A 16,443-nucleotide genomic window follows, 5' to 3' on the forward strand; every position below is an offset into this window, starting at 1 on the left:
TCTTCACGACATTCACAATTGGCAAGTTTTATTCAAAAAGCCCCACACAATGGTCGGAAGGTAGATTTTTTTTGGTGCATGATGCACCTTGGTCCCACCTTATTATTAAGATTGACCTGCTCCTTTTCTAAAGAATTCCATTATATTCGTGTAGGTGGAACTTATTTTCGTCCCAACAATACCATATTTTTTCCTAACCTGTTCCTCTGCCGTTTTTAATAAGTAAAAATTCCGGTGCTCGTGCTTTTAATTGTTTGGTAAACAAGACAAATTTTGTAGAAAACCACACGTTTTCACATCAAAAAGGACATAAAAGCGTGTGTGTGGAGCTACTTGTGGCTATTATAGCTGACGAGCACTTCACTAGTTATGAACTTTACCGGCGTATTCTCTGAGGGCGCTTCTGTCGCGCGAGAGAAAAGGGCATTATGGATATGTGAGTACATAATAAGAACAATAGGGCCGTCGTGGAAAAAATGGCATTTTAAACAAAATATTTAAAAGGCTTATTTCAAAACAAAGCTACAAGAATGAATGCTTTTTTTTGGATTAGTGGATGGATGGAGGCATATGTAGATTATTGTAAGAAGTTAATGAATAAAAATATTTTAACAACAGTGTGTAAAATTTTTGTATGTTTCACGTGTACATACAAAAACGTTTTGAAACGGTGTAGGTTATAGTGTTCAATAACAGTAGAAAAATTATCTTTTTTATTTTTTTCTAAAAGTCAAAATAACGATTTCTTTTAAATTTTGGGTGGTTTTTAACAAATTTCGGTCGCCATTCTGAAAAACAAAACGATGCAGTAAATTAAAACGTAATTCAGTTTTCTATAAAACCTAACATAACATAACCTAAACAACTTGCATTGACGTACTTCAAAGAAAATTAAAACGACGTCACAGCAAAAAATTTGAATTGTTGCCAATAATATTCAAAATAGTTTAAAATCGGTTACGTGACTGAAAAACCTTGAGAAATTTTATGATCACGTGATCCTGAAAAGTGTATTCAAAGCTTCTGTTATTTGAAATTAATACTTTCAATAGTAAGAATTTTCTGTTAAAATACTAACAGGCACGTGATCTAAAAAAAACAAAATAACAGAAAAATTATCTTTTTCAATTTTGGCATATAAAGTGACACTTTTCAAAACTGATTAGAGTGATTATTTCTTTCCTATCAATTTTGACCAATCGCTATCAAGAATTAGTATAACAAATGTAAATTTTAAGTGGAAAAATCACTTAACAACTGTCAACTTAGCTGTCAGCAGTTTTTCCGGAAAAAAATTCGAAAAAATTTCACACACTTTACAGCAACATAAAGAATAGTGTTACCCTTTCTAGCTTGAAAGTTATTGTTCTTATTAATTATTGTTCTTATTGTTTTAATTGAAATAAAATGTTTTTCTCATTTTGGCATATAAAGTGACACTTTTCAAAACTGATTAGAGTGACAAAACGTTTTACTTTATGTAACTAGTTATGAAAAGTTCATTTCATCACTCCCTGTTTTTATGCATTTCCGTAGAAACATATGGGCGACATCCATCATAACATGTCATTGTCACAGTTTATACAAGGTGCTATGAAAGTGAATATTTGTGTTAAATCACTTTAAAAGATGGTTTTCACAGCTTTTTGGTCAAAATTAGAAAAAATTATGTATGCAACACGTTTCGAAAATGTCTTATTGTGTAACTCATTCAAATTGTAGGACCTCGCTGCGCTCGCCCTACAAACATTCATTCGTTACACAAAATCGAACTTTTCATAACTGGTTACATAAATAGCTATTTTTATTTTATTTCTAAAAGTCAAAATAACGATTTCTTTTAAATTTTGGGTGGTTTTTAACAAATTTCGGTCGCCATTCTGAAAAACAAACGATGCAGTAAATTAAAACGTAATTCAGTTTTCTATAAAACCTAACATAACATAACCTAAACAACTTGCATTGACGTATTTCAAAGAAAATTAAAACGACGTCACAGCAAAAAATTTGAATTGTTGCCAATAATATTCAAAATAGTTAAAAATCGGTCACGTGACTGAAAAACCTTGAGAAAATTTATGATCACGTGATCCTGAAAAGTGTATTCAAAGCTTCTGTTATTTGAAATTAATACTTTCAACAATAAGAATTGTCTGTTAATATGGTAACAGGCACGTGATCTAAAAAAAACGATCATGTTGATTTTAAAATACTTTTTCGACGACTGACTTTGAAAGTGCCTCATGTACGCTTCCATTTAAAAGCAGAAAGTGGTTATTCGCCGCGTGAGAGCAGAAAGTAAATCATTTTCTGCTCTAGAGCGTTTTCGCTTTCTACTAACTCACCAACTTTTTTGGCATTTCCATAACAACGCTTGACATACCTGTTTGAAATAAACACATTTAGTCAAAGTGATTTATCGGTGACGATGAGTTCGAGCTATGAAAATGATGTGAATTGTCCTTCTGCTCCACCCCACAGCAGTCGTCGAAAAAATATCGTCTATATTTCGAGCCGAAAGTACTTTTGCCGCTGTTACATGATTATTTTTAAGTGTTTTTTACTCAACAAAACAGATTTTTTCTAATTTTAAGTGACACTTTTCGTAACGTTACATAAATAGCTATTTTTTAAGGTAATACAATCGGCAATATTCTCTATTTAACCCTCTAGTTACATTAATTATGCTTTTTTTATTAATGTTTGTTAAATACACATTTAGCATGTCTACTACTGTATCAACTTACAGCTGGTGTAACCCTACTCATTTGTTGTGTTGTATTGACAAACAAAGTTATGCAACCAACAGTACATGTACGTATGTGCCTTTAGTTTGGGTAGGTTTACGTCGGCGTTTCACTGCAGCTTCTTATTTTTTTTTTTGTAATTTATCTTTGATTGACAGTCACGTGACGTAAAATCGTCTACAGTTACAATAAAGCACGCAATTTTACAGGGTGTTAGTTGGTAAAATGGCTGTAGCTATTTTCTAATTATGTCATCGTGTTTTACAGTACTATTCAAACTTAATCTCCATAGAGCTACAAAGTAGGATACGTTTCTAGTTTACTTTTTTATAAGTAATTTTTGGTTATATCACACGATGCCTAAGCATTAAAAGATAAGCAGAGTGGAACTGAAACAAGGCCAATGCTCAATTATAATGTGTCCATAGTATAAAGCCTATTATTGGCTTTTATTAGATTTTTTTAGTTTTTTCGTCTTTATAGTAGCGTTTCATTTAATAACCACTTTTTTTCTGCAATTACAAGCGGAAATCTGGTTAAGCAATACTTACAATATATTTAAAGTGATTTTTGAAAATTGATAAACTGTCACGTGCTCAACACAAAAATGAGGCTGAAAACCAGTCACATAATCTCGAAGACAGAAAAAATGGGAAAAATTGCCTAAAAATGCCGAAAATGGCTGTTACAATTTGGAAAATTGTTACATGTGACTTAAAAATGCCTAAAATGACAGTTAAACCTTCGAAAATTGACTTATGGCGGATTGCACTGATGTAATTAAGGACACCTTAAGGTTCACCTAGGCTGAGTTGTGATTTGACTGCGACAGACCATGTGCAAAATGTCATATAGTCAAATTAAAACCTAGGTTAGGATGATCTTAAATATGTCGGTGTAATCGGCCTTTATAATACTAAAATGACAGTTAAAACTTAAAAACTGTCACGTGAGCTAAAAATGCCGAAAATGGCTGTTACAGTTTGGAAAATTGTTACATATGTGACTGAAAAATGTCAGAAATGATTTATAAACTTATAAATTGCCACGTGACTTAAAAATTCAGAAAAATGACAGTTAAACCTTTAAAACTGTTAAGTGACTTATGGCGGATTGCATTGACGTAATTAAGGGGGCACCCTAAGGTCCACCTAGGCCGAGTTATGATTTGACTGTGACTGACCATGTGCAAAATGTCATAGTCAAAACCTAGGTTAGGATGCTCTTAAGTGACTAAAATGACAGTTAAAACTTAAAAACTGTCACGTGAGCTAAAAATGCCGAAAATGGCTGTTACAGTTTGGAAAATTGTTACATATGTGACTGAAAAATGTCAGAAATGATTTATAAACTTATAAATTGCCACGTGACTTAAAAATTCCGAAAAATGACAGTTAAACCTTTAAAACTGTTAAGTGACTTATGGCGGATTGCATTGACGTAATTAAGGACACCCTAAGGTTCACCTAGGCCGAGTTGTGATTTGACTGTGACAGACCATGTGCAAAATGTCATAGTCAAAACCTAGGTTAGGATGCTCTTAAGTGACTAAAATGACAGTTAAAACTTAAAAATTGTCACGTGACTTAAAATCTCCAAAATGGCAGTTGAAATTTGAAGAATTGTCACGTGAGCTAAAAATGCCGAAAATGGCTGTTACAGTTTGGAAAATTGTTACATATGTGACTGAAAAATGTCAGAAATGATTTATAAACTTATAAATTGCCACGTGACTTAAAAATTCCGAAAAATGACAGTTAAACCTTTAAAACTGTTAAGTGACTTATGGCGGATTGCATTGACGTAATTAAGGGGGCACCCTAAGGTCCACCTAGGCCGAGTTATGATTTGACTGTGACTGACCATGTGCAAAAATCAAAACCTAGGTTAGGATGCTCTTAAGTGACTAAAATGACAGTTTAAACATAAAAATTGTCACGTGACTTAAAATCTCCAAAATGCCAGTTGAAATTTTAGTAATGGTCACGTGAGCTAAACAAAAGACCAGAATCGCAGTTGTGCGGTATCATAACGCCCGCTTATAACGCACTGAAATCTTTTTTATTATATTAACAATTGTTTTTTATTCTTTCATGCTATAAAAACTACGTATTTCCTATCTTAGGATGCTCTTGACTTTTGAAGGCGTAGAGAGAGTATAATGTCCATCAGGCCGAAACCTAGTCCTTCAGGACATTATGTTCCCTCTAACGCCCTTGGTACATAAACTATTTTTAGTTTAGCTGTCAATTTTAAACTAAAAAACATTATACTCTCTTCTAAGTACAAAGGTAGAAAGTGACTGTTTGAATTAATCATAGGTTATATCCCGAGACGTTCAAGTTGTATCGGGTAAACTGTGCATAAGTGATTTTTTGCAAAATTTTGCTTGGAAAATGATTGAGACTAAATAATTCGACGATTTTTTCCAAAGAATTATTTAGTCGAAACCATTTGCCTAAAAGAAAAATTTTGCAAAAAACCTACCAATGCACATTTTACGTGATAAAACGTGAACGCCGAGGGGTATATGTCAAGATTATTTCCTGAAAACTCACATTTTAGTTTATTAACAAGAAAACACCTTAGTTAGAACACAAATACTAAACTAAACGTGATGAAATTAATGATAATATTGAACTCACCCCAGCAGACGACAGATTTTCGTTCAGCCATGTATATTTTTGTTTACATTTCAGATTGACAATCAGACGTCATAATATTTTAATTTATGTAATTTTTTAATGGAAACTACGTTATAGTGATTATTAATTGTTAATATTGAAGAAAATAGCTTAAATTTTATATGTGGTTAAATCCCGTTTCGTTTAATATCAAATGTTCTTCAAAAAAACGTATTCGAAAAAGGTAGGAGGTGTTTATTCGGGGGTAATATCCCTAGTGCATTTAATTTTTCCGGAAAAATTCGGAAAAACGAGTTTCTAAGTATTTTTAAAACCACTCTCGCTCATGCTATTTGTCAAAACAAACTACTTAGAAACGAGTATTCCAATTTTTCCACAGGAAAAATTAGATGCACAAGGGATATTTGGTAAGATTATTTCCTGAGTTAAATAAATATTTTAGTTTAATTAAAACAATAAGAACAATAATTAATAAGAACAATAACTTTCAAGCTAGAAAGGGTAACACTACTCTTTATGTTGCTGTGAGGAGTGTGAAATTTTTTCGATTTTTTTTTCCGGAAAAACTGCTGACAGCTAAGTTGACAGTTGTCAAGTGATTTTTCCACTTAAAATTTACATTTGTTATACTAATTCTTGATAGCGATTGGTCAAAATTGATAGGAAGGAAATAATCAGTGTAAAATTTTAGCAACTAGGGATTTATTCAGATATAACGGCTATCATTGGTCGAACTAGAAAGGTTCATTGAATTTTATTGGCTGCTAGTACAATGAGGGAAATAATCAAACTTTAAGTCCCAATATCTCAAAAACAGTAAAATTTTGTGGCTAAAGTCATTAAGATTTTTTGTTCATCTAGTTATTTTACGGTTAAATTAAGCTGTTAAAGGCTTTTAATACTTTTTGCTCAGTTCTATCAATTTTCATCTAAAAAGCTTATACAAGCATCTTATGGCTAAAAGAGCAGTTTTTTACCGCAGTAGGTATCTCATAAACGGTTAAATTTAGCTACTTTTGAGCAGTTATTTTTTTAAATTTAGTAGGTATTTGAATCAAAAGTCTCATACAGCAACTTTCAAAGTTGTCAAATGTCTTTTTAGGGTCAGGTCACGTGACTTGTGAAAAGTTTTGGTCCAGTGACAATTTATTTTCTGAATAGTAGGCCTATAAATCGCTTCATTGACTTTTGTACTAATTTACAATTCAGGGTATCGAGAACTACCAAAACAACCCCAAAATCAAAGTTCTAGTAAAGAAAAGCCCCCGGAAGCATTAATTAACTACCGATAACCGTCTCGGCCTGATCCTTAGCCCAGCAAATGCTGGAGCGTGAATAACAAATCTTAAAGTTGATCCACTCGTAATTAAACCGTGTCCAAAGACGATAAATTACTTTTATAACTTGGCAAATTGTTCGCTATGCAGTGGCTATTCAGCCAAATTAATCGCGTAGATACAATTAAGAACTTCCCGAAGGTATTTCCTTTCTACTCGATCAATTAACTAGTTCTTTAGAAAAAAATTCGTCCGGCGGCCTACTCGAAGATTCCTTTGACCATAAAAAATAAATTAGCAAACAAAAGAACGGTAATCTTATATTTGTGCAGACCATTTTTGGTTATCATCTGCTTGCGGAAAGGTGTTTATCTCTTTGGAAGAGGAAAATATCGGATTGCAGAAAACATGCCGATCGATCAACTCAATCGGACATCGATCTTCTATTGGCAAAACCGCTAAAGAAATAGTTCTTTTCACTCGAATAGGGTTTCTTTGAGGTTATTATGTTAGGAGTGGGCTTTAGGTGAGGCGTATGCAGATAAAATGTCAACTATATTACCTAAAATTAAGATTGATTTCCTTATAATGAAGCCCAGATGGTAGTGAATCAAGCAAAGTGGTCAGATTCTCAGAAGTCTCTGCAACTTATTCTAAAAGTTTTAATTATACGGACTCTAAAAAGAGATTAATTGATTATTGCTTCAAAGATTTCACTTCATTAAAGTTATTTTCTGTCAATATTGTCAAAATAAAACTGAATACAATGCTGCTGATTTGATTTGTATTTATTGTTTTAGAGATTTTGGTTTATCAATAATAAAATAATAAAGTACTTTTTATTAACAAATCTATAACATTTTTATGAACAAGTAGCCTTTCTAAACAAATAGCATTTTCAACTTTTTTTCACATTTCTTCATTACCTTGAAAATTATGACAAATTATATGTCTTTGAAATGGTAAAAATCACGTGTATCTGAAGATCGATAATTGAATTAATTTAAATATAATTTACATTTACAAACTGACAATTGTCAAATAACTGTCATATATGTCAGCATCACGTCTTGTTCGAAAACTGTGTTTAAACTGAGATTAATGCAAGTTTTTGACATAAGTGACAGATATCACGTGGTTTTTTGGAGAATAATTTTGCTAGGCAGACACGTGACCACTGTCAAAATAACTGTCATAAATCTCAGAGACTGGTTTTATGGTATTGAAAACTGCAAGAAAACTTTTTTAATCTCCAATTTTTGCAACTTTTGAACACTGTTTGACAGTCAAAGACAAAAATTGCTCACTCCACGTGGGTTGACAAACCCACGTGGAGTGAGAAATTGAGGGTTTAAAGCATATTTTTGGAATCCTCATTAAATTTCCTATCCAATCACTTGAAAAAACACTACAAGATTTGATACAGTCAGGGAGAAAAGCGGTTTCAAAGTTTTAACTGACAGAAACACAGTTAGTAAGGACAGTTACAGGGATCAAATCACCTGTAAAACCCACTTGGAGTGGGAAAAGTTTGTTTTAAGCAAATTTTTGGAATCCTTATTAAATTTGTATCCAATAACCTCAAAAAAACACTACAAAATTTGGTACAGTCAGAGAGAAAAGCGGTGTCAAAGTTTTAACTGACAGAAACACAGTTTGTAAGGACAGTCAGGGACCAAATTGCCTGTAAAACCCACTTGGAGTGAGAAAATGACTGTTTTAAGCATATTTTTGGAATCCTCATTAAATTTTCTATACAATAACCTGAAAAACCACTACAAAATTTAGTACAGACAGGGAGAAAACGGTGTCAAAATTTGAACTAACAGGAACACTGTTTGAAAGAACAGTCAGAGACCAAATCGTCTGTAAAACCTTCTTGGAGTGAGAAAAAGTCAGTTTTAAGCATATTTTTGGAATCCTCATTAAATTTTTTATCCAGTGACCTGAAAAAAGCACTACAAGATTTGGTACAGTCAGAAAGAAAAGTGGTGTCAAAGTTTTAACTGCCAGGAACACAGTTTGAAAGAACAGTCAGAGACCAAATCGTCTGTAAATCCTACTTGGAGTGGGAAAATGACTGTTTTAAGTATATTTTTGGAATCGTCATTAAATTTCCTATCCAATAACCTCAAAATAACACTACAACATTTGGTACCGTCAGAGAGAAAAGCGGTGTCAAAGTTTTAACTGACAGAAAAAACAATTTGTAATGACAGTCAGGGATCAAATCGCCTGTAAAACTCACTTGGAGTGAGAAAATGACTGTTTTAAGCATATTATTAGAATCTTCATTAAATTTCCTATCAAATGGAATAAAAAATACTACAAAATTTAGTACAGTCAAGAAGAAAAATGGTGTCAAAATTTGAACTGCCAAAAACACAGTTTGTAGAGACAGTCAGGGACAAAATCACCTCTAAACCCACTTGGAGTGAGAAAATGACTGTTTTAAGCATATTTTTAGAATCTTCATTAAATTTCCTATCAAATGGAATAAAAATACTACAAAATTTAGTACAGTCAGGAAGAAAAATGGTGTCAAAATTTGAACTGCAAAAACACAGTTGTAAAGACAGTCAGGGACAAAATCACCTCTAAATCCCACTTGGAGTGAGAAAATAACTGTTTTAAGCATATTTTTAGAATCCTCATTAAATTTCCTATCAAATGACATAAAAAATGCTACAAAATTTAGTACAGTCAGGAAGAAAAATGGTTGTCAAATTTGAACTGCAAAAAACACAGTTTGTAAAGACAGTCAGGGACAAAATCACCTCTAAATCCCACTTGGAGTGAGGAAAATGACTGTTTTAAGCATATTTTTAGAATCCTCATTAAATTTCCTATCAAATGACATAAAAAATGCTACAAAATTTAGTACAGTCAGGAAGAAAATGGTGTCAAAATTTGAACTGCAAAAAAACACAGTTTGTAAAGACAGTCAGGGACAAAATCACCTCTAAATCCCACTTGGAGTGAGAAAATAACTGTTTTAAGCATATTTTTAAAATCCTCATTAAATTTCCTATCAAATGACATAAAAAATGCTACAAAATTTAGTACAGTCAGGAAGAAAAATGGTGTCAAAATTTGAACTGCAAAAAACACAGTTTGTAAAGACAGTCAGGGACAAAATCACCTCTAAAACCCACTTGGAGTGAGAAAATAACTGTTTTAAGCATATTTTAGAATCCTCATTAAATTTCCTATCAAATGACATAAAAAATGCTACAAAAATTTAGTACAGTCAGGAAGAAAAATGGTGTCAAAATTTGAACTGCCAAAAACACAGTTTGTAGAGACAGTCAGGGACAAAATCACCTCTAAAACCCACTTGGAGTGAGAAAATGACTGTTTTAAGCACATTTTTAGAATCCTCATTAAATTTCCTATCCAATACCTCAAAAACTACTACAAGATTTGGTACAGTCAGGGAGAAAAGCGGTGTAAAAATTTGAACTGCCAGAAACATAGTATTTGTAATTTACCAGTAAATTAAAGTAAAATATTTACTTACCGGTAATTTACCCATCAGCAAAAATAAAACATTCAATAACTTTCACGTGACCTGAAATGTAAAATGGCAGTTCCAATTTCAATAAGTGTCACGTGACCGAAAAGATGACGCGTGAATTAGAAAAGTACCTAGCAACTGAAGTTATAAAAACCTGTCACGTGATCTAATTAATCTAAAATGACAGCTAAAGTTTTAAAATGACCTTTGAAAATTCTGTTACCACGTGACTAAAACTAAACACACGCCAATACTGCTCAAAAAGTCACGTGATCTAAATAACGCCAAAAAGACAGTTGCAATTTGAAAAATTGTCACGTGACTAAAATATGTCAAAAATGACACCTGCCAGTTTGAAAATTAATCATTCAAATTTCTAAAACCGCTATTGAAATTTGAACTGCCAAAAAAAATCCAAAATGATAGTTAAAATTTGAGAAACTGACTTAAAAATGGTAAAATTGTATGTGTATGCACCTGTTATTTTTAAAAATGTGTCACGTGATTTAAAAATACCCAAAATAGTAGTGAAAACTAAAAAATTGTCACGAAAAGTTCAGTTTACTTCTGAAACTTTGTCATGTCGAGTTTTCTCTTTTCTACGTGTTATTTTTATCTTTAATTTTGTTTTTTGGCCTTTTGGTAATTGTCGTTAAACTGCAAGTTAAACTGAACTGTGTAAAACTGACTTTAAGACAAAAATCGCATTACAAACCCAGTAAAAACCACTTTAACAACTTTTCAGTTAATTATTGTTACTGACACCCCATTAAATAACAGCGTTCGCGCAATTTTGTTTGTAGTATTATTTCAATGACCGAAACACAAACCGAAACCAAATTTGATAATACTTCAAACACGGAAGATGAAACGTTTTTCGACAGAGAGATAAAAACAATTTTCAGTTAAAAATTGTGGATCTTCTGTGTAATTCGTTTTTCAATTTGGAAAGAATTTCGGAAAATTAACACCGGAATAATAGATATTTTGTGCCCGGAAACGTTTTCTGTCCAATTTTATTGGCCGCACTGTTCAAAGTCCTCGCGCGTTTTGTTTATTTTGTATATCATTCTATTATTCCGTGGGCCCTTCCGTTAATTTCACCGAAAAAACAAAATATGCACCGTATACCGATGTGTGTGTTCACAATTTTAGTGTTGCGGCCATATTGCGGGTGCAATTTGGTTTGGGAACTAATTTGTAAAGAAAACAAGTTAAAGCCCATTTTCAGCGGCACGCAAAACGATTACCGTTAAAAGGAAAACACTGCAACGGGAACTTTTTCTTGTCGCTTTCTGAAATATGCATTTTAACCGATTATAAAAACATTAAAACTGGATTATCAGTCAATTGTCGTTTTTACTTCACGCTACCGGTTTGATTATATCAGTCAGTTCTAGCAAATAAAACACAGACGGAAAAGCTTCCAATCCCAATAACAACATAACAGAAATTTTAAAGAAAATCATCATAAATAATAGAAGAAGAGAGAAAGTTTAGAAAATTCGGATAAATATGATGTTGCTAATTGTAAACAAGACTTGCTTTCAAAATATAAGTTTGACGTTGAAGTAAACAAAATCAAAGAGGAGAAGATGAAGAAGCTGTTCACACATCATATTCCCATACTGGGTTCTTCTTCAGATTATTCTCTATAGAGAGAGAGGAACCAATGAATTGGTAGTATCAGAACCTTTCTTCAAAATACCAAAAAGGCAACACCACCTTTCTGCCTTCAATTTGCAAAGAAGATCACAATGACAACCATTGAAACAGGACAAGACCCATCTGGAATCTTGACCTTTCCAGGGTGTCTTACGTAAGTATCTCTCTTATCTGGATAGATTTTCGATAAAAAGTGTTAAATACAAAATTCGGATAAATGTAAATGATGGAGAAAGCTAATTGTAAACAGAAAGAGAGTGACTTGCTTTTAAAATATAAGTTTGACGTTGCAGTAAACAAAATCAAAGAGGAGAAGATGAAGAAGCTGTTCACACATCATATTCCCATACTGGGTTCTTCTTCAGATTATTCTCTATAGAGAGAGAGAAACCAATGAATTGGTAGTATCAGAACCTTTCTTCAAACTACCAAAGAGGAACACCACTTTTCTGCTTTCAATTTGCAAAGAAGATCACAATGACAACAATTGAAGCAGGACAAATCCCATCTTGAGTATTGACGCTTGTACACGATTATTAGAGTATGAAGAAGATAATGACATTGTAACTTTACATCCAACAAGTTGTTAAGTTACAGTAAAGAAGGTTTTACAAAAAGAAGAAATTAACGCTTTAAATTTCTTTAAGAATTTTGAATAACACAAGCAAGGAGCTGTTTGAAGAATGTGCAGATTAAGCAGATGGTAGACTTGTCAAGACCTTGACAGGGTGTCTTACGTAAGTATTTCTCTTATCTGGATAGATTTTCGATGAAAAGTGTTAAATACACAATTCGGATAAATGTAAATGATGGAAAAAGCTAATTGTAAACAGAAGGAGAGTGACTTGCTTTCAAAATATAAGTTTGACGTTGAAGTAAACAAAATCAAAGAGGAGAAGATGAAGAAGCTATTCACACATCATATTCCCATACTGGGTTCTTCTTCAGATTATTCTCTATAGAGAGAGAAACCAATGAATTGGTAGTATCAGAACCTTTCTTCAAACTACTAAAGAGGCAACACCACCTTTCTGCCTTCAATTTGCAAAGAAGATCACAATGAAGCAAGACAAGACCCATCTTGAGTCTTGACGCTTGTGCACGATTATTAGAGTATGAAGAAGATGATGACATTGTAACTTTACATCCAAAAAGTTGTTAAGTTACAGTAAAAAAAGTTTTACAAAAAGAAGAAATTAACTAACTCTTCGAATCAGTAACCCTAAACCAAAAACCCGAGTGAAGTTAAATAGAAGAATATGTGACAAACGTTTTAAACAAACTGTTAGGTTAGATTAGGTCAGGGACTTATCTGTGGTGCGACGTTGCACAATCTTTAAACTTTTATCAACTGACATTGCAAAACAATGGCAAAATAGTTCTTCAAATGACTTTAGCACCGTAAATCCTGAATATCTAATGTTCCTTGGACCGTGCGGTGAACGGATATCCTTACGTCCACACTACCCATATCCCTCCGCGCAGACCGGACATGATATACTTTGATTTACTACGTTCACACCGGCGTAAACAAGTCCCGATTCGTAATTATGACGATGATTCCTCTTGTCCGTGTAATAATAGGTTTTGTTGCGGTCTGTAATTGAGCACCTCTTTGCGGTTTCTATTGATTCTCACACGATAAGTTTAGGTTTTTTTTTTCAATCATTTCAAAATGGCTTTATAGGACAATTACGACTGAAATACTTTTAAACAAAGTCGAGAAATCTGAAATTAACTTAGTTGCCACTATCAAAACAATCATCCCCTTTCAAATCTCGGTAACAACTTGCAAAACTATCTTTGAGCAGTCCTGCAGGCGATTAATTTTCAAAGAAAACTACCGAATTATCCGGCTCTAAACCTGCTGAGAAGGATCATTACAAGCAAGATCCAACAATACGACCTATTGTACGTCGATGACAAAGGTCGTAAACTTAGAAACTTCCAAGTATTCGCGTCTCCATAGATCTACATTCTGTTTGATATTGACTGAGAAGTTTTAGTATCAATGTCGTGTTAATTGATTGCTAATTTTGCAGATTAAATGTTGGTTAATTGCTGTTATTTCAGTTAAATGAGATTTATGGGTACATCAGGCGTCAGAGAATACCAAAAAAGCGAAAAACGTTGGATACCAGACTGTGACATAGACAACTCAAACTACCCACCCATTTTTCTGATAAAGTGTTTCTTCTTGTAATCTAGTGAGTTTCAGCCTTGTTAATACCAAAGAATAGCTATTAAACAAGAAGAGACAGTTGAAAAGAGATTTAAGAGACAAAGCTTTCTTATTCTTCTTCCACTTGTAGAAGGCGTACCGCCTGTAGTTTACTGATTTTTCCCCTGCGAGGTGGACTGCCAGCTGTTTCTCTATCTTTTTGATTGTCTGCCCAGAGGTCTTCTTCCTTTTAGTATATTATCCCTGACGATTCGTGGTAATCTATCTTCGTTCATCCTGCTGACGTGTGCGTTCCAGTATCTTCGTCGGGCTCTACACCATCTTACGATATCACCAGACATCCTTTTTCTGATAAACTGTTTCTTCTTGTAATCTTGTAAGCTTCAGTCTTGTTAATACCAAAGAATAGCTATTTAACAAGAAGAAACAGTTGAAAAGAGAGTTAAGAGACAATCTACTGATATCGGACTTATCCTTCTTCCTCGTAGAAGGCGTACCGCTTCTAGTTTACTAATTTTTCCCCTGCGAGGTGGACTGCCAGCTGTTTCTCTATCTTTTTGATGGTCTGCCCAGAAGTCTTCTTCCTCTTGGTATATTGGCCCTGACGATTCATCCTGCTGACGTGTGCGTTCCAGTATCTTCGACGGGCTCTGCACCATCTTACGATATCACTGGCCCTAGTTTCTTGAATCGAGAGAAGAGAGTTCTCAATAGAAAAGAACACATAATTTGACAGAAACTTGCTTTTGTCAACCAGTTTTGTCACATTCCATCAACACTTCAATCGGTAATTCTACTCCTTGAGTTCAAGGGTCCTGGTGTCAGTTTGTCTTCTTAGGACTTCGTTCCTTTTTTATCCAGAAGGGTTTTATATATGCTAAGACAAACTACATATAAGACCAACTAAATATTAATATCTAAGTTTCCAATCCAACTTCATGAGATCTTGAGCTTGCCTTCTTGAGCAATCTTCTCTAATGTGTCTGATTGTCTGGTTTGGAGCTCCGCAGTCACATCCTGGAGACTCTACAGCACCCCATCTGCAAAGTGAGTGGTTTAGTTGGACCCATAGTTTCCTATCTAACTCTGTGGCTGCAGTGTCGAAGCTGTATCTCGTCAAACCATTTTCGTTCTTCGGGACTTACTAGTGCTGGGCCCATAGATTTCTTATTTCCACATTATTAACAGCTAGTTGTTCAGCTTGTGAACCAGGCCTGGGTTCTACGAATTGCAGAAGGGTAGATGTTGCTCAGCAAGGGAAGCCAGTTGGTCGGATTGCTCCATTGTATGGTTCAACTGGACGTCGATCAAATTTGTGTGGCAGCTATTTGGCCATAATGGAGCACAGTATTATCCTAGAAGGGTATACTAGGGTATCCTAGAAGGGTGTTAGGCATTATTATCTCTGCTCCGTCGGTCTGTGTGCTTACTCTGTTTGTTTCCTCTTCTCCAAATTTCTTCGGCTATATTATATATCTTTTGTGATGGTCATCGATTTTGTTTTTGATTTCGATATTTTCCTGTTCCACGTCCTGGCTTCCTTGTTGAAGACTATAGTAGTTTTTGCAGATTGCCTTCGGTTTCGGCTATTAGAACACCATCATCAGCATATCGCATACATTTGTCTGCTTCAATATGTTGTATCATCCTCCAATCTTAATCTATCAAACGCCTTGGTTAGATCCACGAAGCAGAGGAATGCAGGTGAGTTGTATTCCAGGGATGTGTCTGATGGTAAAAATCGCATCTATTGTGGATCTATTTTTGCGAAAGCTTTGTTGTTCTTCATTAAGAGGGTAACTAAGAGACTCTTAGCAGCTGATTTGTATGATAATGTATTTTTGAAAGCTCCTTTTTTACTACTAGTCACAACGTGGCTAAGGAATTGAAAGGAAAATTGAGAAAAATATCCAAGAAGCAAAATTCCATAAATAGGATAAATCCAAAAGCAACATTTTAATGTAATTAGAGGAATCATCGAATGAATTAAGCCAGTAAATGTATTCAATTGATAATACATAATTGTGGTTTGGGCATAGATTATCACTTAAACAGAACTTGGTCTATTAATCATCTCGGGGATCTCGAATTAGTCATTTAGGACAAAAAGCAACAGCTGTCGTTACTTGACCGCAAACAGTGATCTGTTTTCTTCATTGAAAAGTTGAAAAGGGTTCAAAGACAGCGTCTTCTAAGGGCATTTTGCTTGCACCCAAGACGTGGTCTTGTATAGGAATTCAAGATGCAGGTAAGATTTTGGTTAAACATGAGAATGCAGATTTTGGGGTAAAATGTGAAGGGTTATTTTTGCTAACACATCTGCCTGTCAGGAAAGTGTTGGCATCTGTTTCTTTGTAGGATTTCAAGGCGTAAATCTGGTATAGCAATTTTCTAGTATAGCAAATCTGAA

This window comes from Ips typographus, linkage group LG5 (genome assembly GCF_016097725.1).
Source record: "Ips typographus isolate SLU linkage group LG5, UJ_Ityp_2.0, whole genome shotgun sequence".
In the NCBI taxonomy this organism is placed as follows: Eukaryota; Metazoa; Arthropoda; class Insecta; order Coleoptera; family Curculionidae; genus Ips; species Ips typographus.